The sequence below is a fragment of the Thamnophis sirtalis genome, unplaced genomic scaffold (genome assembly GCF_051295495.1).
Source record: "Thamnophis sirtalis isolate CommonGarterSnake01/CBP01778 unplaced genomic scaffold, rThaSir2_p1.2 scaffold_18, whole genome shotgun sequence".
NCBI lineage: Eukaryota > Metazoa > Chordata > Lepidosauria > Squamata > Natricidae > Thamnophis > Thamnophis sirtalis.
The window spans coordinates 1,896,130-1,916,379 of NW_028261398.1; the positions used below are offsets into that span (position 1 = coordinate 1,896,130).

The 20,250-nt window shown below is 53.6% G+C and overlaps 1 protein-coding gene across 4 annotated transcripts in view; it reads left to right on the forward strand.

Moving 5' to 3' along the window:
* Window positions 1-2,443: 2,443 nt before the first annotated feature.
* Window positions 2,444-20,250, forward strand: part of PC (pyruvate carboxylase) — a 130,306-nt gene continuing 112,499 nt past the window's right edge. The window contains exons 1-2 of one of the 4 annotated variants that reach the window (XM_087702963.1): window positions 2,444-2,551; window positions 14,388-14,492. The gene's annotated coding sequence lies outside the window, so the exon portion shown is untranslated. Of the gene's footprint in view, window positions 2,552-2,589; window positions 2,750-4,299; window positions 4,567-14,387; window positions 14,493-20,250 lie in introns of those variants that run through there. The other 3 variants (XM_087702964.1, XM_087702965.1, XM_087702966.1) reach the window with 3 other exon arrangements.

The following is a 20,250-nucleotide window of genomic DNA, read 5'->3' on the forward strand; positions in this document are numbered from 1 at the left end:
GGGGCTTCCCAGGGGAGAGGGGCCTCCTCCAAGGAGCCATACGAGGAGGAGCTTCCGGGGACACGATCCAGGAGCCCCGGGGCCTTGGGCGCCCTCAGCGAGCAGGCCCTCCGGAAGCCTGTGTGCTTGGTCATGGAGGGTTGGGGCCTGGCTGGCTGCAGGACGGAGAGCCCGAAGAAGCAAGAGTCCGGTGGCTGCTCTGCTCAGCCCTTTTCTCCCCATCTCTTGCGTGACTCATTGGGGTGGGGTGGGGAGGAGGAGGAGGGACTGGCAGACTTGAACTCTTTGGACTTTCTCAACAGCCCTTTTATCAGCTGCCCCTCAGGCGGGGGGGGGGGGGGGCAAAGGTCAGGCCAGGCCCTCCAGACACGTCCCCAGGCAGGGAGCAAAGGGCTTGGGGGCCTCTCCCTGCTTCCCACGGCAGATACCGCACCCTTTTTCAGGAAGGGGAGGATGGATCTTAGGAAGCCAGGTGGAGTTTGGCCTCAGCAGGGCGGTGGCTCTCTGGAGGAGAGTTTTAAGCCCAAAGCAGCTCCTGCAGCGCTTAGAACAGGCTGCAGAGAAAGGAGAGGGTGGGTCAGTCCAAAGGACACCTGTTCGGGCTCGGCACAGCCGGAGGGGCGCCGGATTAACTCCCCGGAGCCCAAAGGCCAACGGTTACTCAGAGAACGGGGGGCCCTTCTCAACCCCCCCCCCCAGTGAGAGAGGGGGGGGGACCAGCATGGGCGGCGGGCGCGGGTCTCCCGGGACCAGGGCAGGCAAGCGGCCGAGGAAGCGATGAGTCCCCTGGAAGGGTCCCGGCTCAGCACTTCCCGGTCTGAGTGACCCGGGCAGGGCGGCCCCAGTCCACGCGGAGACTGCGGGCGGAAGACCGGTGCGCTTGGGCTGCGGAGCGCTTTTTCCTCAAAGACGCCGCGCGTCCGGCTCCTTCCTCCACCGGCCTCTGAAATGCTCCAGTGGCCGGGAAATATGGACACCGCCCTTTCATTTGTTCCGCCCAGGCCTCCCTTAGCGCAGCGGCCGGGAGCGGCTCTGCGGGCTTCAGCTGGGCATCGGGGAGGGAGGGAGGGGGGAATCAGCCCCTCCCCGCGGAGATCGGAGGGGGGGGCAGACAAGCGGCAAGCGCGCGACTCTCACGCCCCCTGGTGGACGTCCCGCGTTTGTCTCTGAAAACGCCGCTGCCGGTGCGAGGCGAAGCGGGGAGCGCCTGGGGGGCTCTGGGTGGGAGCAGTTGGGGTCGTGGGTCCCAGCACAGCCGATGGCGCTTTTTACTGGCCGGCGGGTTTTTTGAATGTCTAAGCTGCGATCCATTATGAACAGAATGGCATCAAAATATTAGCTTGATGAGGCAGTTTTGTGTATGGTCAAGGCGCTGGCCTAGAAACCAGGAGATGGTGGGATCTAAATCCGCCTTAGGCATGGAAGCCTCCTGGGAGATTTGGGGCCTCTTTCCCAGTCCCCCAGCCACCTCGCGGGGTTTGTGGAGAAATGAAGGAGGGGGAAGGGCATTGTGTACGTTTGCCACTTGTTATCTACAAAGTAGTAAAAGGTGAGATAAAAATGTGATAAATGCCAATAAAAGAGAAAAGGCAACTTCAAATGTTATACGTAAATCTTTGAAAAGCCTGCGCGGGAGCAGATTAGGACCTGCAGAGCATCTTCCCATAAAGGTAAGGGATTTCGGTGCTTTCCTGGCAGCGTTGCAAAAGCGCCTCCCTCTTGGCCTTCTCCTGGCAGGGGATTTTCTCCTGGTCTCCCATCCAAGCATGAACTGAGTCAGTCGTTTTATTCCACTTTCTCACTTCTCCGGCGGGCTCCTGAGTCGGTGGCCGAATGCTTTCAGACAATTAATGAAGAGATGAACCCCGCGCAGTTTTTCAAGATCAGCCAAGATGGGCTCAAGGCCGCCACCTCCGTCCCGCGGCTCAGCGGCGCTTCTGAAACGGCCAGCAGGGCAGGAGGTCCCCGGCCTCGCCCGGCCGTCCGAGCCGCCCGCCAGGCGGCAGCAGAAACGACAACAACAACGGGAGGCGGACGGCCAGTTGTGCGCCACGTGCAGGAGCCTTCGAGGGAACGCCCCCTCCCACCAGCAGCCAATCAGAGGCAGGGAGAGGCTCCGAGGCATTTTTCCTCTGTCTCCTTTCTGGCGGGGCGGAAGAAACCAACCTCTGGCAAACGACTCGATAGAAGCGACGAGGTGGGACCTCCCGGCCAATAGCTGCTGCTAGAGAGCCGGGTGTGAGGACTGGCGTCAAGAGAAACCACTAGGAGGTTACGCCCGGCGAGAAAAGCAGCCAACGAGAAGACAGAATTCCGAAAGGTGGGCGGAACGATCGGCTCGAAGGCGCCAGGCTTGAAAGTGTGGGTGAGTGACAGGGGAGAGGCGGAGGAAGAGGGGGCGGGGCCACAGAGGGAAGAAAAGGGGCGTCTTCAGCGGAGGCCAGTGAGAAGCGGGAGGGTCGCGGGAGCAGCCAATCGGGAGCGAGCGGGGTCCGGTGGTAGGAAGCGGCGGCGCCGGCGGCGCGAGGGACCGGAGCGCTACCGAACCGAGGTGAGCGGCGCGAGCGCCCCTGGTGACGTCACCGTGGCCGGCCGGAGCGTCACGCCCCGCCGTTCCTTCATGAGGTCTCCCGCCTTGCCCGCTTGCGCGGCCCGAGAAGTCAGCTCCATCCGCTCTGCCGGCTTCCCTCCTGCCAGGGAGAGTCCGGGGCGCGCGTGGGCGGAGCGGGGAAGGCCGCGGGCCCGGCCGGTGAGTGAGGAAGGAGCGCCGCCGACTCCTCGTCCTGGGCTCCGAAGGGCCCGAGAGCGGAGCCGGCCGAGGCTCAGGGGCTCCGCGGGCCTGACCCGTCCTCGCCCCCGCCCCGGTCTGTGGCACCGCCGTCTCCCACCCGACTCGCCAGGACCCTCCGCCCGGGAGCTCCCCGGCCTCCCCGGGAAGGCAGCGGGGGAGAGGAGGCTCCCTTCTGCCCGGGGGGGGGGCAGCCGGTAGCCTTTGGGCCGAGAGGCGCCCGGAGGGACGGGGAGCCCAGCGCAGGGGCGGCAGGGAGCCCAGAGCCCGAAGGGGTGGGAGGGGCTCGGGGGGGGGGGAGACGGAAGACCCCCGGGCTTCACCGCAGAGGATCCCGGAGGAGAGAGGCGGCGGCGGCGGGGGGGGCTTCTCCCTCTCCGAGATCTGTTGGGGGCCTCTGGGTGCCCCCCCCCCTCCCCAGCACTCTCCACCCGGAGGCCGGGATCCTCTGGGGCGGCGGAGGGGACGGTTTTGGTGCCCTTTCCGCTGCTTCCAGCCTTTCCTCTGCGCCTCCCGGGCAGCCTAAGTGGCTCCAGAGCTCCTTTGCCAATAATAAGTGGGCACGGGGTGGGGGGGGGGCACCTGTCCTTCCGTGACTCTCCCCAAGGGGTTGGCGGTGCAAAGGGTCCAATATCTGAAGCCTAAGCGGGGGGGGGGGGGGGGGAGGAGGAGCATTTGGGGACCTCCGTCGTCCCCTGGATGTCAGCCTGGGACTCCAGGAGCCTCTTCTGCATCCAGCTGGTACATCGGGCCGTTTTCCTTCCCTTTAAGCCTGAATGGCAAATGGAGATTATTTTGCTACCCTCTGCTCTGTGGGGTTGTTTAGTGGTTTGGGAAGTCCTTTAGCCCTGTACCTTTTGAATGAGGGATTTTAAATTGACTACTAACAAATCCTTTTAACTGCCTTATCTTGAAGTGGTTCAGCTGGTATTTCTCAACTACAACTTTGTTGTTAGCCGTATTTTCTAAGCCTACTTCACTGTTCAACAGGGATCCAACCTTTGTACCTATCATTGATTTTCTGCAGGCGTCTTTTCTACAGTATATTTAGATTCGACCTCTCTTGCTGCTGTTCCCCGTTGGGTTTGGCTTCCTGCCTCCCTTTTAGCGGACAGCTGTTTCTCTTTGCTTTCTTTATTTCATATTTTTGTTTGCCTCATCTTTACAGCATCATGAATTTCGGGCATGAGAACTTCAGGCGCTCTTTATCAAATCTAATCTATTAAACCTTTATCCTTGCTGTGTAATCTAATGGAATATTGTTTTGGGAGGCTGGGACTATCTTATCTGAGCTGCGGTACCAGCTCCTGATTTTGTTGACTTAGCAATTTATCCTCTTTGTTGGTGGAGTATATTTGAAGTTATCTATCTGTTGATATCCACGTGCAGAATCTTCTTTTAGGTTGTTGCAAGAAAATATTTGTGATAAATGTTGAATTTCCTTGACATTAGCCGACTTTGTTCTTTCAAACATAAGATCTAATTTTCCTGCTATTTCATATCCTTTTATTTCCAACTGCTGTAATTAGGGTGGTGGCTTTTTGGGGTGCTGTCAGGTTGACAAGCGGCTGTGGGTTCTGTTCGTGGAGCAGAGGGAAGGGATCCTTTCTGTCAGTTTGCACCTGGGTTTCCTTGCTGAAGGGAGGGCGCCGTGGTGCAGAACCTCCTCCCGCCTCCACAGGAAATTCCTTCACAGACTCCCTCAAGTCTCTGCATGAAGCCTCTTAACCAGGCCTCTGAGAGGACCCTCCTCTCCCCCGACTTCCAAGCCCAAACTGGTGAGAAAATGGCTTTTCCAAGGGGGGGGGAAGGGGGGGAGTAAATGCAGCTGAGTTTAGGTCCTCTCCCAAACAAGGAGGGGGTGTGCAGTGTTGGGACCACCCAGTTTCCCTCTGGGTTACTCAACAGGTTGAAGAATAAAGGAGCAAAAGCTGCTCTTGCCCGTGCAGGAGTGTGCGAAGGATGTGTCAGAAGGAGGGCAAAGCAAGTGTGGGCTTGCGCCTTATAGAGCGAGAGGATGCTGCAATTCTTCTCGGGGATTTTTACAAATAATGTTACAAGCTTCCGTGCTTTTCTTTCTGCTGCCCACTGAAAGACCCTTTCAAAGAAGAAGAAGAAGTAGGTCGGTACCTGTGTTTCTCATCAGCACACGATGGATGGTTTCCAGTCTAATTCTATCTAATTGAAAATCTCCTGGAGAACTGTGGGCCCCCCCCCTGGGCTGCCTCGTTCTTCCATTGCTGCGAAGTGTTAATTGTCCTCGATTTTTGGCAGTCAAAGAATAGGGGACCTCTGCCAGAGTCTCGGCATAAGGAGGGTTTTCCATGGGGGAGTTTTCGTCCTTTGCTAAGAATGCCCCTTAGCCCCACAGTCAGCCAAGAGGTGTGGGTCCTCCCCACCCCCTTGTAAAGGGCAACTTTTCTGCCAACCTCTCACTGAGTCCTCGGGTGGCACCCCTTCCCTCGGCCTCTGCTCATGGATTGCTTGCCAGGGACTTAGCCCCGGCTCTTGAAACAAGAGGACTTTCAGAGGGAGCATGTGATGCTTGTTGGAACAAGATTTGGGTGTGCTTGTGCAGGGGATCTTGGGGAAAGCGGCACTACAATTCTTCATTGTTTTAGGCAGGGGTCAAAGTTCGGCTGGGCTGGCTGATGGGCGTTTGAAGGAGAGGACCTGGAGGTATTTTAGGCCAAGTCCCAAGATGAGATAAGGGCGATGAAGGCAGAACAGAGCATGGCTGATTCACTTGGATCTCACTGGGAACATATACATTGGCCACAGCGCAGTGCAGGAAGGGGCACATTCTGACTTCTTCTGCATCCAACAATGGGGGCTGATACTTTGCTGGCAATATGTGGCCTGTGGCTGCTGGCTGGGTAAGAGGCGCAGCTGCCCTTGAGCTGCTTGAAGCGAAGAGGCTGCTCTGAGAAGAGTCGTTCATTGGGACGGTGGATCTTTGAACTGTGAACTTTAATAAGATTTGTATGCCGCCCACTCCCATGGGACTCTGGGCGGATGAGCAATTGGACAGCTGGCTTCCGGAGTCCAAATGGAAAGGAGGAGAGCCGTTGCCGTTTGGGGGGCTGGGCCTTGCTTTGACCCTTTGTGCCCTAAGGAAATCCATTCTCCAGCAATGCAGTTTTGTTAATCAGAAGGAAACAATATGGGGAACCCTTGAAATGGGCTCTGTCTAGATTCTAGAACTAGAGGGCCAACTGGCTGTGTACGATGTGCTCCCGGCCTCTCTGTCACCTTCCCTGGCCGCCTCCTTGTTTTTGTTGTCCAAGAAAGCCAAAACCAGCCGAGCCCCCCCCCCCAAAGGGCCCTCCGAGCTTTCCTTCCAGAGGAGGGAGCTGAGCCCTGCTTGCATCCGGGGAGGAAAGGGGGGGCATTGCTCCCTTAATCTCCCAAATGGGAACGAGCCTCCTCACAGATGCTTGAGGGGACCAAGTAGGTAAGGTTGTAGAAACACCTTTGCCTAGAATCCCAGCTTGATTTGTCTGACTTGCCTGGATCCCCCTTTTTCCCTCTGGGAGGACAGGAGCATCACTCGCCCTTCTCCCATCATCCTTGGCCGCTGTGGTCACAGAAAGGCGACCAACAAAGCAGGCAGGGGCGGGGGGGGGGGGCTCCTGTTCTGCCAGGCCCCTAAATTCTGGGGAAAGAGCCAGAAGGGCCTTCCTAAGCTACTTCCTAACAACTAGCTTCTTGCTAAGGTACCTCCTTGGTGAGGCTATAAAGAAAGATGTGGAGACACATCTGGAAAGAGTGCAGAGAAGAGCAACAAAGAGGATTAGGGGGCTGGAGGCCAAAACATAGGAAGAACGGTTGTGAAAAGAAGGACCAGGGGAGACAGGATAGCAGCCTTCCAATATTTGAGGGGCTGCCCCAAAGAAGGGGTGGTCAACCTATTCTCCAGGGCACCTGAGGGCAGGACAAGAAGCAATGGGTGGAAACTAATCAAGGAGAGAAGCAACCTGGAACTGAGGAGAATTTTCCTGACAGAACAATTAACCAGTGGAACAGCTTGCCACCAGAAGCTCCGGCACTGGAGGTTTTTAAGAAGAGATGGGACACCCACTTGTCTGGAATGGGGCAGGGCAGGGGGGGTCAAACTGGATTTCTTCAAGGGCCGGATCAGCCTTGTAGTTGATTGGGGGCCAGAGGGGGGGGCCGGTGGGGAGACGAGGTGGCTGCCTCCCGCAGCACCCTGCTGGCCAAAAGAGGCCGCGTGCAGCCCGTTTTGGGCCCCATTTTGACCTGTTTTTGGGCCCGTTTCCACCCAGCAGAGGCTGCAGGAGGGCGTGGAGTCTGAAAACGAGGTGCAGTAGCCGCCGGAGGGTTACATCCTTTGATAAATCCAGCTCTGTGGGCCAGATTTAAGCACCCTGCCGGCTGGATCCGGCCCACAGGCCTTGACTTTTACACCCCTGGTATAGGGCCTCCTGCCTGAGTGGGGGATTGGACTCCAAGACCCCCAAGGTCCCTTCCTACTCTCTCACTCTGTTCTGATTGCACGTCTCTCCCTTTCAGCCCCCTTTGCTTCGGCTCAGGTGAAAGGCTTCCAGGCCACCCACAATGGCTTCCTAGCCCTCCCCCCCTTCCCCTCCCCCCCGCAATAGAATGGAGCGCAATGGACTTTATTCAGCCCAAAGTGGGCCAATGCCGTTTATCTCCTGTGTTTCAGGAGCTTTTTAAAGAGAAGCTCCCGGCGGTTATGCAGAGATTGCCCAGCTTGAAAAATGGGTGTTCGGTTTATGCTGCCCAAGAATGTGGGGCTACTTGAGCTGGGGGTGGTGCCGGTGGTTGTGTGTGTGTGTGTGTGTGTGTGTGTGTGTGTCTTGCTGAGGCTGGTGATCCTGAAGCCTCCCAGAAGCAGCCGCCTCGAATAGGCCCTGAATGAGGAAGCTCCCTCTGGTTGCCACAAGTTGGGAGTCCGAAGCAGCTTTTGAGTCACAACTTTTATTAAAAAGCAGAATATTTTGTGAGGGGCCTAAGATGGATTTACAGTTTGTGCTGTTAACGGCTGTTGAACTGTTGAAGATTCAATTGTTTGTGATTTTAAAAGGGTGTTGCAGAAGAATCTTTAATTTAAAGAACAACATTTAATACCAGTGTATTTTATTTATTGTGCAACCAGGCCTCTCATCTTTCAGCCTTGGAAGTAGTTTGAGTCAGTGGGGGATGCAGTCAGTGGCACGGAGTGGGCGTCCTCCTTTGCATCACTACTGAGGGGCTGGCAACTGATCCCCCCCCCCCCCCGGGGCTCCTACTTGGGGGTCAGTTGTTTTTTCAAGTGAGTGGCCTCCCTGGCGAAAGCCTTTGGGAGCATCTTTGCTGGGCATCTGGGTGCCTCCTTCCTTCCAAGGTCAGGAGGGAGACTGAGCGGGAGTGCAGAGACGGGCCCTGATGCCGAAGGGGGTGTTTGCAGTGGGGCAGCTTCCCCTCCAGGGGAGCAACCCTCCCACCCGCCACCGTCAGGGAGGAGTTGGGGCTGCCTGGGGGCACTTACCCTTTTTATCCACCCGCCTGGATAAGTCCCTGGGGGTTGGAGGGCCTCCACTGGGTGCCAGGCTCTCTCTCCCTCGTGGGCCTTCGGGGCAGCCTCCCGGCCCTCTTCCTTCCCCACCTGCGGGGCACAGCTGGCTGCTCCCTTCGCAGAGTCGAGTGAGATGGCAGGACCTGGAGGCACGTAGCTTCTGCTGCTGGGGAGGGGGACAGCTTTACTGGAAGTCCTCAAGTCACAACCATAATTGAGACCAGAATTTCTGTTATTAACTGACAGCTGTTAAGTGAGCCACACCTGATTTTATGTTTTTTGCCACCGTCATTAAGCCCATCATTGCGGTCGTTAAGTGAATCCAGCTCCCCCCATTGACTTGGCTTCCTGGAAGCTGGCTGGGAAGGTTGTGAGTGGGGGTCCCAGGGCCCCAGGGGGACGTGGCAATTGCTGTAGGTGCAGGCCCAGATTTTGATCTGGTCACCACAATGACGCTGTGTTGGTTGCAACCGTGAGGACCAGTCATAAGTTACTTTAGTGCGTTTGTAACTTTGGTCACTAAATGTGTGGTTGTAAGTTAAGGAGTACCTGTGTTTCTCGACATTTTATAGCCCTTTGAGCCTCCTGTACCAGATGGACAAGCTTCCCGTTTTGCAAGTAAACGTGTGCCTAAGGGCCCCCTTTTCGTTTCTTTGACTTTCCCCCCCCCCCTCAGTCCAAGGAGAAGAAGGGCCCGGTGGGAGTCACCGCTTTGATTTGGCTGGGCAGCCAATGACCGGAACCTTTGAAGGGGGGACGTTTGTTGGGAGGGAGGCTGGGTGCCCAAGGAGCCTTTGTGTTCTTCTGCTGATAAGAGGGTTTCTCCCTCCCTCCCCCCCTCCCTCCCCCCCTCCCTCCGTGTAAGATTAGAGATTAGAGCTTGAAGAGAAGGGAAAGGGAGGGGGCTCCCTCTGGCTGAGCCAGAATACCCCCAATGGGCTCCTGCTTGCAGCATGAAGCAGAAAAGGTAGCATTGCCCTCTGCCCCTCCACCCGCAGTCAAGCTGGGGGGGGGGCAGAGGGATCCCTAGGAGGCCCTGGAGACCAAGCACTATCGGGCACTGTCTTCTGTCTTTGGGGGAGAACCAGAAGCCTCCTTCAGACCCAGCTCCACTCCAGCTGAGCCCCCCCCCCTTCCCCTGGGCCAGAGCCATCCTGTGATCATCTCCCTTGCTGTCTTCCGGGGTGTCTTTGGATCCCCCTCAGTGCTTCTGGTTCTCCCCCAAAGACAGAAGACCGTGCCCGACAGTGCTTGGTCTCCAGGGCCCCCTAGGGATCCCTCTGGGTCCCTCTTGCCTCTTCCTCTGCCTGGTGGGGCCCCCTTTGCGGACTGCTAGAGGGCCACCTGGGCCCCCAGGCAGCCTCTTGGCAGGAATCCCACTTCAACCATCCCAGTCTCTGCTTTGCAGCCGCCTCTGGTCGCTGTGCCCTGTGTAAGAGGAGGTGGTCTGCGGGTGGCCCTGTGCTCTGGGCTGGGGGTAGGGGGCGTAACCCCTTCCTCCTTGGAGAATGAAGTCATTGATCCACCCGACAAAAGAGGAACCAAAGTCAGTTCTGAAGGTCACGAAGCGGCTTTGCTCCTCTGTGTGGGGCTTTGGGGAAGAGGGGGAAAGGTGAGGGGTTGGGGGGAAAGCAGTCTTGCAGGCTCCAGGTTCAGAGGCATTTTGCTGGGTAGATTCCTCCCCCCCCCATGGCCGGTCAGGCGGATATAGGAGACCCCCCCCCCTAATCTGCTGCGGGGGGGGGGGGGGGCTTTGGCTCCATTATAACCAGGGAACCCTTGAAGGAGGTTTGACCTGGTCGCAGCTCCCAACTTGCTTTTCAGGTTTCCTTGACAAAGGAAGGGAACCGACTTAGCTCTCCCCCCCTGCCCCCCCCCATTGTTTATTTAGCAGGTTTCTTCCTTCGCCCGCCCTTCCTTGAAGCCTTCTGAAGGGTATTCCTTTGGGCCTCGCCCAGGGCTCAGAATGCAGGCCAAAGGGTTTCTGGGAGCATGCTTTGGTTCAGGGAAAGCCCCCCGCAGCCCCTTCCTCTGGCCCTCCGGTGGGCCCTAGGAAATAAGGACGACCTGGCTCCCTCTTGAGTCCAAAGCCCCCCCTTCACCCCCACAGGTTGCTGGCCCCTGGGAGGGAGCCTCGTAGTCTTGTGCCCCCCAGGGGAGTCCCCACAGAGACCTCCCCCCCTGTGCTTCCCCCCCCCTTTCCCCTGGGGGCGGGAGGGTGTGGGAGCAGACACTCAGCTGCTGGTTGCTCAGCCCCAGGGTGGATTTAGTTTAAATCAAGTCGATTCAAATAACTAGCAAGAAGGCTTGATTTAGATCACCTCGATTTAAATCATAATGTTTAAAGAGCAACTGCAGCTTTTACTTTTTTTTACTTTACTTTTATTAAACATTTATAGGCCGCCCTTTTCCCTGAGGGGACTCAGGGCGGCTTACAATAATAGGGGAGGGGAGTGCAGGACAAAACACAAAAAGAAAATGTGAGTGAAAATAATTAGCGGTAAAAACACAACATTCATTCAACATTCGGGAGGGGCGAGAGTAAAGTCTTATCCACAGGCCTGACGGGATAGCCAGATCTTGAGGGCTGTGCGGAAGGCCTGGACGGTGGTGAGGGTGCGGATCTCCACGGGGAGATTGTTCCATAGCGTCGGAGCTGCAACTGAGAAGGCTCTCCTCCGCGTAGTTGCCAGCCGGCACTGGCTGGCAGATGGCACTCGGAGGAGGCCTACTCTATGCGATTTGATAGGTCGCGAGGAGGTAATTGGCAGAAGGCGGTCTCTCAAATAGTCAGACCCACTACCATGGAAGGCTTTATGAATGGTGAGTAGCACCCTGAAGTGCACCCGGAGATCAACAGGTAGCCAGCGCAGCTCACGGGGGATCGGTGTTATGTGGGCGAACCGTGGTGCGCCCACGATCACTCGCGCGGCTGCATTCTGGACTAGCTGAAGTCGCCGGATGCTCTTCAAGGGCAGCCCCATGTAGAGCACATTGCAGTATTCCAGCCTACAGATCACAAGGGCTCGAGTGACTGTTGTGGGGGCCTCCCGGTTCAGGTAGGGCCGCAACTGGCGCACCAGGCGAACCTGGGCAAATGCCCCCCTGGTCACAGCTGACAAGTGATGGTCGAAACTCAGCTGTGGGTCCAGGAGGACTCCCAAGTTGCGGACCCTGTCTGAGGGGTGTAAATTTTGACCCCCCAGCCTGAGTGATGGAACGTTGGCCAAATTGTTGGGAGGAAAACACAACAGCCACTCGGTCTTAAGAGCCGAGGTGGTGCAGTGGGTAGAGTGCAGTACTGCAGGCTACTTCAGCTGACTGTTATCTGCAGTTCGGCGGTTCAAATCTCACCAGGCTCAAGGTTGACTCAGACTTCCATCCTTCCGAGGTGGGTAAAATGAGGACCCAGATTGTTGTTGGGGGCAATATGCTGACTCTGTAAACCGCTTAGAGAGGGCTAAAAGCCCTATGAAGCGGTATATAGGAGCCAAGGCGGCGCAGTGGTTAAATGCAGCACTGCAGGCTACTGCTAGATCAGCAGGTCAGCGGTTCAAATCTCACCGGCTCAGGGTTGACTCAGCCTTCCATCCTTCCGAGGTGGGTAAAATGAGGACCCAGATTGTTGGGGGCAATATGCTGACTCTCTGTAAACCGCTTAGAGAGGCCTGAAAGGCCTATGAAGCGGTATATAAGTCTACTGCTATTGCTATTGCTATATAAGTCTAATTGCTAATTGCTATTGTCCGGGTTGAGTACCAGTTTGTTAGCTCTCATCCAGTCTTTAACAGCCTCAAGACCCCGGTTCATCATGTCCACCGCTTCATTGAGTTGGCACGGGGCGGACAGATACAACTGTGTATCGTCCGCGTATTGATGGTATTTTATCCTGTGCCTCCGAATGATCTCGCCCAGCGGTTTCATGTATATGTTAAATAGTAGGGGGGATAAGACCGAACCCTGCGGCACCCCATAAGTTAGGGGCCTCAGGGACGATCTCTGCTCCCCCACCGACACCGACTGCGACCTGTCCGAGAGGTAGGAGGAGAGCCACTGCAGAACAGTGCCTCCCACCCCCACCTCCCGCAGTCGTCGCAGAAGGATACCATGGTCGATGGTATCGAAAGCCGGCGAGAGGTCAAGGAGAACCAAGATGGAGGCGTGGCCTCCATCCCTGGCTCTCCAGAGATCATCGGTCAATGCGACCAAAGCGGTTTCTGTGCTGTAACCGGGCCTGAAGCCGGACTGGAAGGGGTCAAGATAGTTAGCTTCCTCCAAGGTACGCTGAAGCTGGAAGGCCACCACCTTCTCAACAACCTTCCCCACGAAGGGGAGGTTGGAGACTGGGCGGTAGTTATTAAGAACGGCTGGATCCAAGGACGGTTTCTTCAGGAGGGGTCTCACCACCACCGCCTTGAGCACGGTGGGGAAGTGCCCCTCCCGAAGAGAGGCGGTAACAACCGCCTGGATCCAGCCTTGTGTCACCTCCCTGCTGTTGGCAACCAGCCAGGAGGGACACGGGTCCAGTACACAGGTGGAGGCACTCACAGCTCGCATAGCCTTGTCCACATCCCCAGAGGCAACATCCTGAAACTCAACCCAGAGATGGTCTGCCAAGTCATTCCCCTGTGTCTCGGCTGGATCTGCGGGAGTGGAGTCCAGAGCTCCTCCTCTGATCCTCTGTTGATTATTGCAGAATATGCAGCCTCCTCCTGCTATATAACTAAGCTCCATTTCATGCTGAATAAATTAAATTATTAATTTACCTTAAATAGAAAACTATCTTTAGATAGATTTTTACTCCAAAAACATTTATGAAAATAAATTTAATAAAAGCCAAAAAAATCTGATTTAAATAAAAACATCTGATTTATTTATTTATTTTTAAAAATCAATTTTTATCCACCCTGCTCAGCATTCCCCTCAGTTCAAAGTGTCCAGACCTGGCCTGGTGTCCCAGTTTCTCAAGAGCCTCCCAAATCTTGACTTGGCTGCCTGCAAATGTGATGGTCACATTTAATTTCTATTCTTCCTGATTCTCAAACACCCCCCCCCCCAAATCACCTTTTATTGGGGCCTCTTTTCCAAGCCCAAGTTTCTTTTGGAGTTTTAGCTTTCTGCAGTTTTTAGTACTGTCCAGTGCATCTCTTAATAATTGAACGTAGCTCCTGTTTTTGTACATCTCCCCATTTGCTACTTACCAATTCTTCCGCTATGTTACTATTGAGCACTTCCAACTCTCTTGTGATTAACATAGGGATTTCCCCCTCCCCCCCCAAATGAGGCCGAATTTGTGTTGAAGCTGGCTAAAGACTCCCACTTTCTTTACCCATCAACCAGCTTGTTCCAGTTAAGCAGCATCAGCTCATCTGGAAAATGAAATGGAGAGCAAGACCGAGGAGGGCGTTGGAGTTTTGGCTGAATTGATTTTTGTGACAGGCTCCAAAAACCAAGAGAAACACGGTTATTTCTGAACTTTTGTTGTTCCTCACATTTCATAGACACAAACCTTGCCAAACTAAAGCTGCTATTTGCGTTGTCAAAAACGCACAACATCTAGGGAGGATGGTTCAATGATTAGAGCCAATGACCTAAACCTCTCTTGGTCCTCTGACTGGAGTGCAATCCCTCCTTCCTGGGACTCCGGAACACCCCCCCCCCCACCCTGACCCTTTATGTCTTTGCCAGTGACGCCTGTCCCCCAAAAGCCTGTAATTTAGGAGAATGCAACATCTTCTGATCTATATTCTTGCCTTGGGGGTGCTGGGGAATTTCAATTAGAATTGGGTTTTCTCAGGGAATAGTTAACTGAATCCTCATTTCTGCCCCTCTGCTCTGAGATGAGAGGGTGCTGAAGAAGGCAGTGGGACTTCCAAGTCTTGGGATGAGAGGGGCTCAAGCGGGAAAAAGAGCGGTAAACTCCAACTCCCGGCTGTCCCCAGCTCAATTGGGAGGTGGGATTTGCCCCAGAGGATGCTGGGAACCGTCCCCTTTAGCATCTCCTTTCAGAAGAGTTTGGAAGGAGGATGGCTGACGTCCCTTTCCCCCTTCCCTCTACAGGCCCTGCTTCTCTGAGACCGGATCCTCTGGTTGCCTTGCAGAAAACCCCGGGGTTCGGGCGCCTTTGCTGAGTGTGCCAGAAGAGGAACTCTCCCTGGAAGAAAGGTGCGTCCATGTGGGCCTTGCAGGGAGAGGGGAGCGATGGGCGACATCCCAGGCAGGATGGAGGCATTGGTGCCAAGGCGTACCGACCCACCTGGCCCTCTTCCTGCCCTCTTCAGGCTTCATGGGGTGCGTTGCAGCTGGGCTTCTGTTGGAGGGCCTGTTACAGCCGGCTACAAGGGTAGAAAGATGGCTTTAGTATTCAAGGCTGTTTTGTTCTCTTCCAAAATGTCCAATGGCCACTCTCGTGTTTTCAACATGGGCAGGTCCACATGATCTCCTAAGCCATGCTGTGGTTCCAGTTGCCTTGTCCAAGCTGACAGTGATAACGGTTCAATCCATCTGAAATCATGGCTTGTTTTAATTTCATTAATCTTCTGGCTGGTGTCAGGAGTAGCCACTTCTGCCTCACACTGTTCCTTCTAAGTTGCGCGCCTGCGCGGCCGCGCACATAAAAAGAAATCCCCGCGCAGAGGTTTCTACCAAAGCAAACGTGGGGAAGTCCTTTGCAGGCGGCTAGAACTGGCCTCCCGCAAAGGACCTCCCCAGACTTGTTTTGATGAGCCGCCAGTCCTCTTGCTTCTTCTCCTTCACCAGCAAAGCTCCCGCTGGCTTCCCGGCCCATGGCTTTGGCGTCTCTCCCTCCACGCGGAGCACCTGAGCTGGCTCCCGCGTTATCCCTCCCCCTTCCTCCTCTGCCGTGCTTTTGAGGCCGCGGGAGCTAGTAGGAAAGCGGCCGAGCCCTCCGGTGCTCCGCGTGGAGGGAGAGACGCCAAAGCCATGGGCCGGGAAGCCAGCGGGAGCTTTGCTGGTGAAGGAGAAGAAGCAAGAGGACTGGCGGCTTTGAAATGCAACCCCTGCCTTGGTCCCGCCGGCCGCGGATTTGATTCGGCGTAAGTGGGGGCCGAACACATGCTGAGCCGACTTTGCGCAGTGAGGCGGAGTAATTCAACCCCCCCTCCCAAAGAACATGTGTGTGTGTGTGTTTGTGTGTGTGTGTGAGAGAGAGAGAGAATTGGATCAAAATTGGTGGCCAAAGGAGTGGAGGGAGGGAAGGAAGGAAGGAAGGAAGCCCCCTGTGAAAAAAACTGAAGATGGAGCAGTGAATGAATAAACCATAAAAGCAACAAACAGTTAATGCGTAAGTAAGCTGAGGAACAAGTTCTCAACTAAGGAAGCAATATTAGAAAGAAATATAAAAAGCTCAATATGCCAAAACACTTATTTTAGTCTTCATTTAATTACTTGTATTGTAGTCTGATGTAACATCTTTTTAAAGTTAACCTTAGTTAGAAAAGATAGGGTACAAATCTTAAATAATAAAAAAAATGTACATTCATTTTGAAAAATAAATGCAATACTTGATTAATTTCATATCTTTATTTAAAATAGTTTTGGCATGGCATATGATTTTATTGACTCAGTTGGAAATGATGTGGATGTTGTATCTGACTCTGAGGTATATATATTCTTAAGTAACATAACATATAGCATATTGTCCAAACTTGCTAGACTATTTAATTGATCTTACTACTTTAAAGGGGGAGAGTTTCATGATAAATTATTTTATTACATTTATGTTGCATTTATATATTATATTTATTACATTTATATTTCACATTATATATTTGTATTGTTATTTTAGTGTTTATTGTCAATTTCGATAGATATTATATTGATATATCAATACTGATTTTAATCATACTAAATAACAATTACTGCTATTATTTATCAGCATCAAATATTTACAGTTTTTAATATTGAGTTAGTCGTATTTTAGAATAATAGGATTATCTTTTAATAGGATAATTGGCAAGATCTAATTCACATGTGATGGGTTGCATTCCAAAGGAATGTGAGAGGACAGGTTGCCTGCAAAATGCCAGGACCCAGGACCTGTTGGTGCCATGTCTCTCTCTAGCCAGTCTAACGATGTAAAAGCTGAGCAGCAGAGAGCCTTTTTTTTTTTCAGGGTGAGCGGAAAAGTATAGTGTTTGAGTGGCACTTTTCATGTCTGGCATTCCTCAGGCTGAAACCTCGCTCGCAATTGGCGCTTGACGCTTGGAATGTTGCGCAAATGTCCAGCAGACGTGACAGCAGTTCAAACTGTGGCTCTCTTAGGTGCTCAGGCATGAAACTGTGCTGCTCACACACTGTACTTTTCCGCTCACACTGAAAAAAAATTAGAGGGAACATTGCTGCCTCAACAACTCCATCTGCTGCTTTGCCTCCACCCCCTTTCCTATCCTCCCCCCCCTCCGCTCCAGTCTGGAGGAAATCTCTGCCGGGGGGGGGGGGGGGGGGAAGAGCCAGAGGGGAGGGGGCCACAGAGGCATGGCTGAAAGGCTGGGGGTCCTCCAGGTCACCTGCAGTCCATCAGGCGACAGAAGCCTCTCAGCCCGGGTTAATATTAAGTCCCTTGCTGGATCTTATCAAGTGTTGGGCTGATCCATTTGTAGCTCCTTTACTCATTGTGTACTTAGGAAACACAAATGCCTTCCTTCTCCTCCTCCTGCGTTCCTTAAGTCCTCCACGCATAGTGTCCCATTAGTGTTCCTAGTTCATTTAGTGACCCTTCGAAATTACAGTGGCACTGAGGAAAGTGACAGGACCATTTTTCACACTTATGACCGTTGCAGAATTCCCATGGTCAGTGATCAAAATGCTTGGCACTGACACGTATGGCGGCCGCAGTGTCCTCGGGTCATTTCTGTGATCTTCTGGCAAGCAAAGCCAATGGCAAATCCATCAACCATGTTACTAACTTAACAACCGCAGTAATTCACTTGACAACTGTGGCGAGAAAGGTTGTAAAATGGAGCAAAATTCACTTAATAAATGTCTCACTTAGCAACAGAAATTTTAGACTTTATTGTGGCCATAATTCGAGAATTATATGTAGTTAAGATTCAGCAGTAGCTCAATGTAGAATTGTGGTGTCCTCAGATCTGCTTTAAATAACCTCCTTGATTGACCCAAGTGTGGTTGGATTTAGGGATCTCCTCTTGATGCAGAGGGGATGGGTGAAGATCCGCCAGGCCGTTTCTTGGAATCTGACTTTGACACAAGTATAACACACCTGTAAATCAGAGGAGATGCACGTGCCCAGATTTGTGGAGATTCCGACATACGTGATGGAGTTAAAATGTGCGTCCGTTGCTTTTCTCTCAAGACAGAAAAGCCTCAGGAGAAAGGAGGCAGAGGACGGATTACAGCCGCAGCTAGTTATCTATCTGCTTTTAAGTCACTTCGGTCATAGGGGATTCTTACAATTTTCCACGTTTCTAAAATTTAAAATAAATGTAAGTAATTACCCTGAAGCAAATCAATAAGAACAGAAACAAAAAAAAATCAGGAATGCCACACTCAGCGTTCCAGACATTAAAACCGCTTTCTTCTTCAGAGGGAACAATTTCCAGCACGGGTGGCCTGGTGGAAGGGCCACAATTTGATGGGCTTCTGAAGGTGAAGAGGGATGGGGCCATTCAGTTGTCTGGGACAAGCTATTCCTGGAATGATTCCCTTCCAGAATCCCTGTGGATGGTAGCCCTTGGCAGAAGGGGTGTGGAGGGAATACCGGCTTGCTGGATCTTCTCCGGCCAGCCAAAGCTGATGGGAGAAGAAGGTTGTGCTGAGGGAAGCAAAGATGTCAGGGAGGCAACACCGTCCGGTTTTGTTTTTAAGCCAGAGAGCTTTTAGCTGGTATAGTTTGGCAACTTTCCCCCCTTCCGGCTCAATCTCCTTTTCCAGTTTCCTGGTCTGCCAGGATGGGATCTAAGCCTCTCGGCTCAACAAATCACTTTACTTGTTCTGCGTCTCCTCCAAGCAAATTGGTCTCAGTCCCTTGCAAAGCCGGTTCTTCAAGTTCCTGCAGGAATTATGCCCCCCTGGTTGTTGTGTCCCCCCCCCTTGTTACCACATTGATGTCTCATTTATGTTTTCCTCCTTTGGGGCTGCCCCATTATTGTGGAACAACAAGGCAACCCTTTGAATACTGTGAGGCTGCCTGAGTTGAGTTGGGCTCAGAGGTTTCGCAGGTTCAGGTTGGTTAGTCCTTGGATGGGCTTTCACAGAGATCCGGTGAAATTCCAGAAGACGGGAAGAGCCTAAATGTAGTCCTTGTCTTCCAAAGAGGGAAGGGAAAGGCTTCACTCTGACCCCTTTCCTGCTCCTTCAGCACAGGTTAACCTGACATTGGTGAGCACTTGGATAGGAATGGATAGGAATGCGTCAATCAATCCATGAGAGCCAGAATGAGCTTGTCATGAACAAGTCTTGAAAGGTTAACCACGGGAATTCCAGGCACCAGGAAAACATTCAGCAAAGTTCTTCTTTAATGAAATGGTCATGTTCTCCTGTGCGCTGCTTGGAGAGTCCAAGCATGGGCTAAATACAGTCTGTCTGCCCTAGGACTGCGTAGATTTTTCTTTAACCACGCCTCCTTTGCCTCATTGAGGACAGTTTAAAAACTCAGTCCGCCCCTTAGGACTAAATTTGGGGAGCTCCCCAGTTCTAGGTCAGATAGACTGGACTCCCCAAATAGAATACAGCGAACTTAGAATTTAGATTTTTATTTTTTTATTTTTGTATAGATTGTTACAGGTTTCAGCTTAGTTTAGGATTTATAGGAAGATTCCATCGATTCCGAACCTGCTGAGGTGGCTGTCAGGGCTCCGCGGAGCTGCCAGTCGAATGCAGCGTGTGGAGGGGTGGAGGTGCTTGTCCGATACCGGCAAGCACGGTGGTGACTGTGGGCTTCATGTCTGTTTCCCGGCTGCTTCTTTACATTTCAACCTCTGGTTGCTCGAGTAGAGCTCCGGCGGTTTTGGGGGTTTCTCCTCAGCCCGGCAAGCACAGTGGCCATTTTGAAAGTGTTTTGCGCGCTTTCTGAGGCTGCAAAGTGGGACGTTCGGCTCGGAGAGCGGTGGTGTGCGGTGGCGGCCAATTTAGGTGCCTTTCTCGCCAGATCATCATCGGAAGACTCGTGGACCACCGCATCTTCGCACTAAAGCCCCTCAGCTGCAGATTGCTGCCAGGGAATCTCTGACTTTGTCCGGGGCGCCGGCAATGTCTACCTCCCTGCAGCATGGTCAGGGACCACCGAGTGCGGCCCTAGGAGTTTTGGCTACTTAAGTCACCCCCCCCCCCCCATCTCTGTTGATCTGCAGGCGCATCGGAGCCAGCCGGCCCGCGCCTGGTGCCACGCTACTGCTACAGCCTCTTCTATCCATCGGAGGATGACCCTTTGATCTGCAAGTAGAACACCGTGGCAGACGGAGGCGCAGGAGGAGTTGGCAGGGCCCTCTTCGAAACGCAGTAGGCCAGATCCTCCATCACAAGGGGGGGAGGGATGGAAAGGCACCATAGGGAAGGAATCCCAGGGTCCCTCGGGCAATATAATCAACCCTATGAAGGAACCCCGGAAGCACAAGCTCATTACAAATACTGCGGGAAAGGCAAGCGGGCAAACCAGATCACCCGAGCAGAGGGCTCCCTCGCCTGACCCATCCATTGAGCAGATGCGGGAAGAAGTACCCGGATCTCCTCAGGGAGATAGCCCTCCATCCCCATGGTTGAAGAGGTGTTGTGGGATTCTTCCCCTGAGGCCTCCTGGGGATACCCTGACTCCCCTAGTTCTTCCATTAGGGAGGAATCAGAGCCCTTTCAGTGTTTTCCTCCCTCAGGAGGAGGACACACGTTCGAGCAGGGCCGGAAGCAGGTCCATACACTCTAGGGCTCGACCTAAAGAGGACAAGGGCTC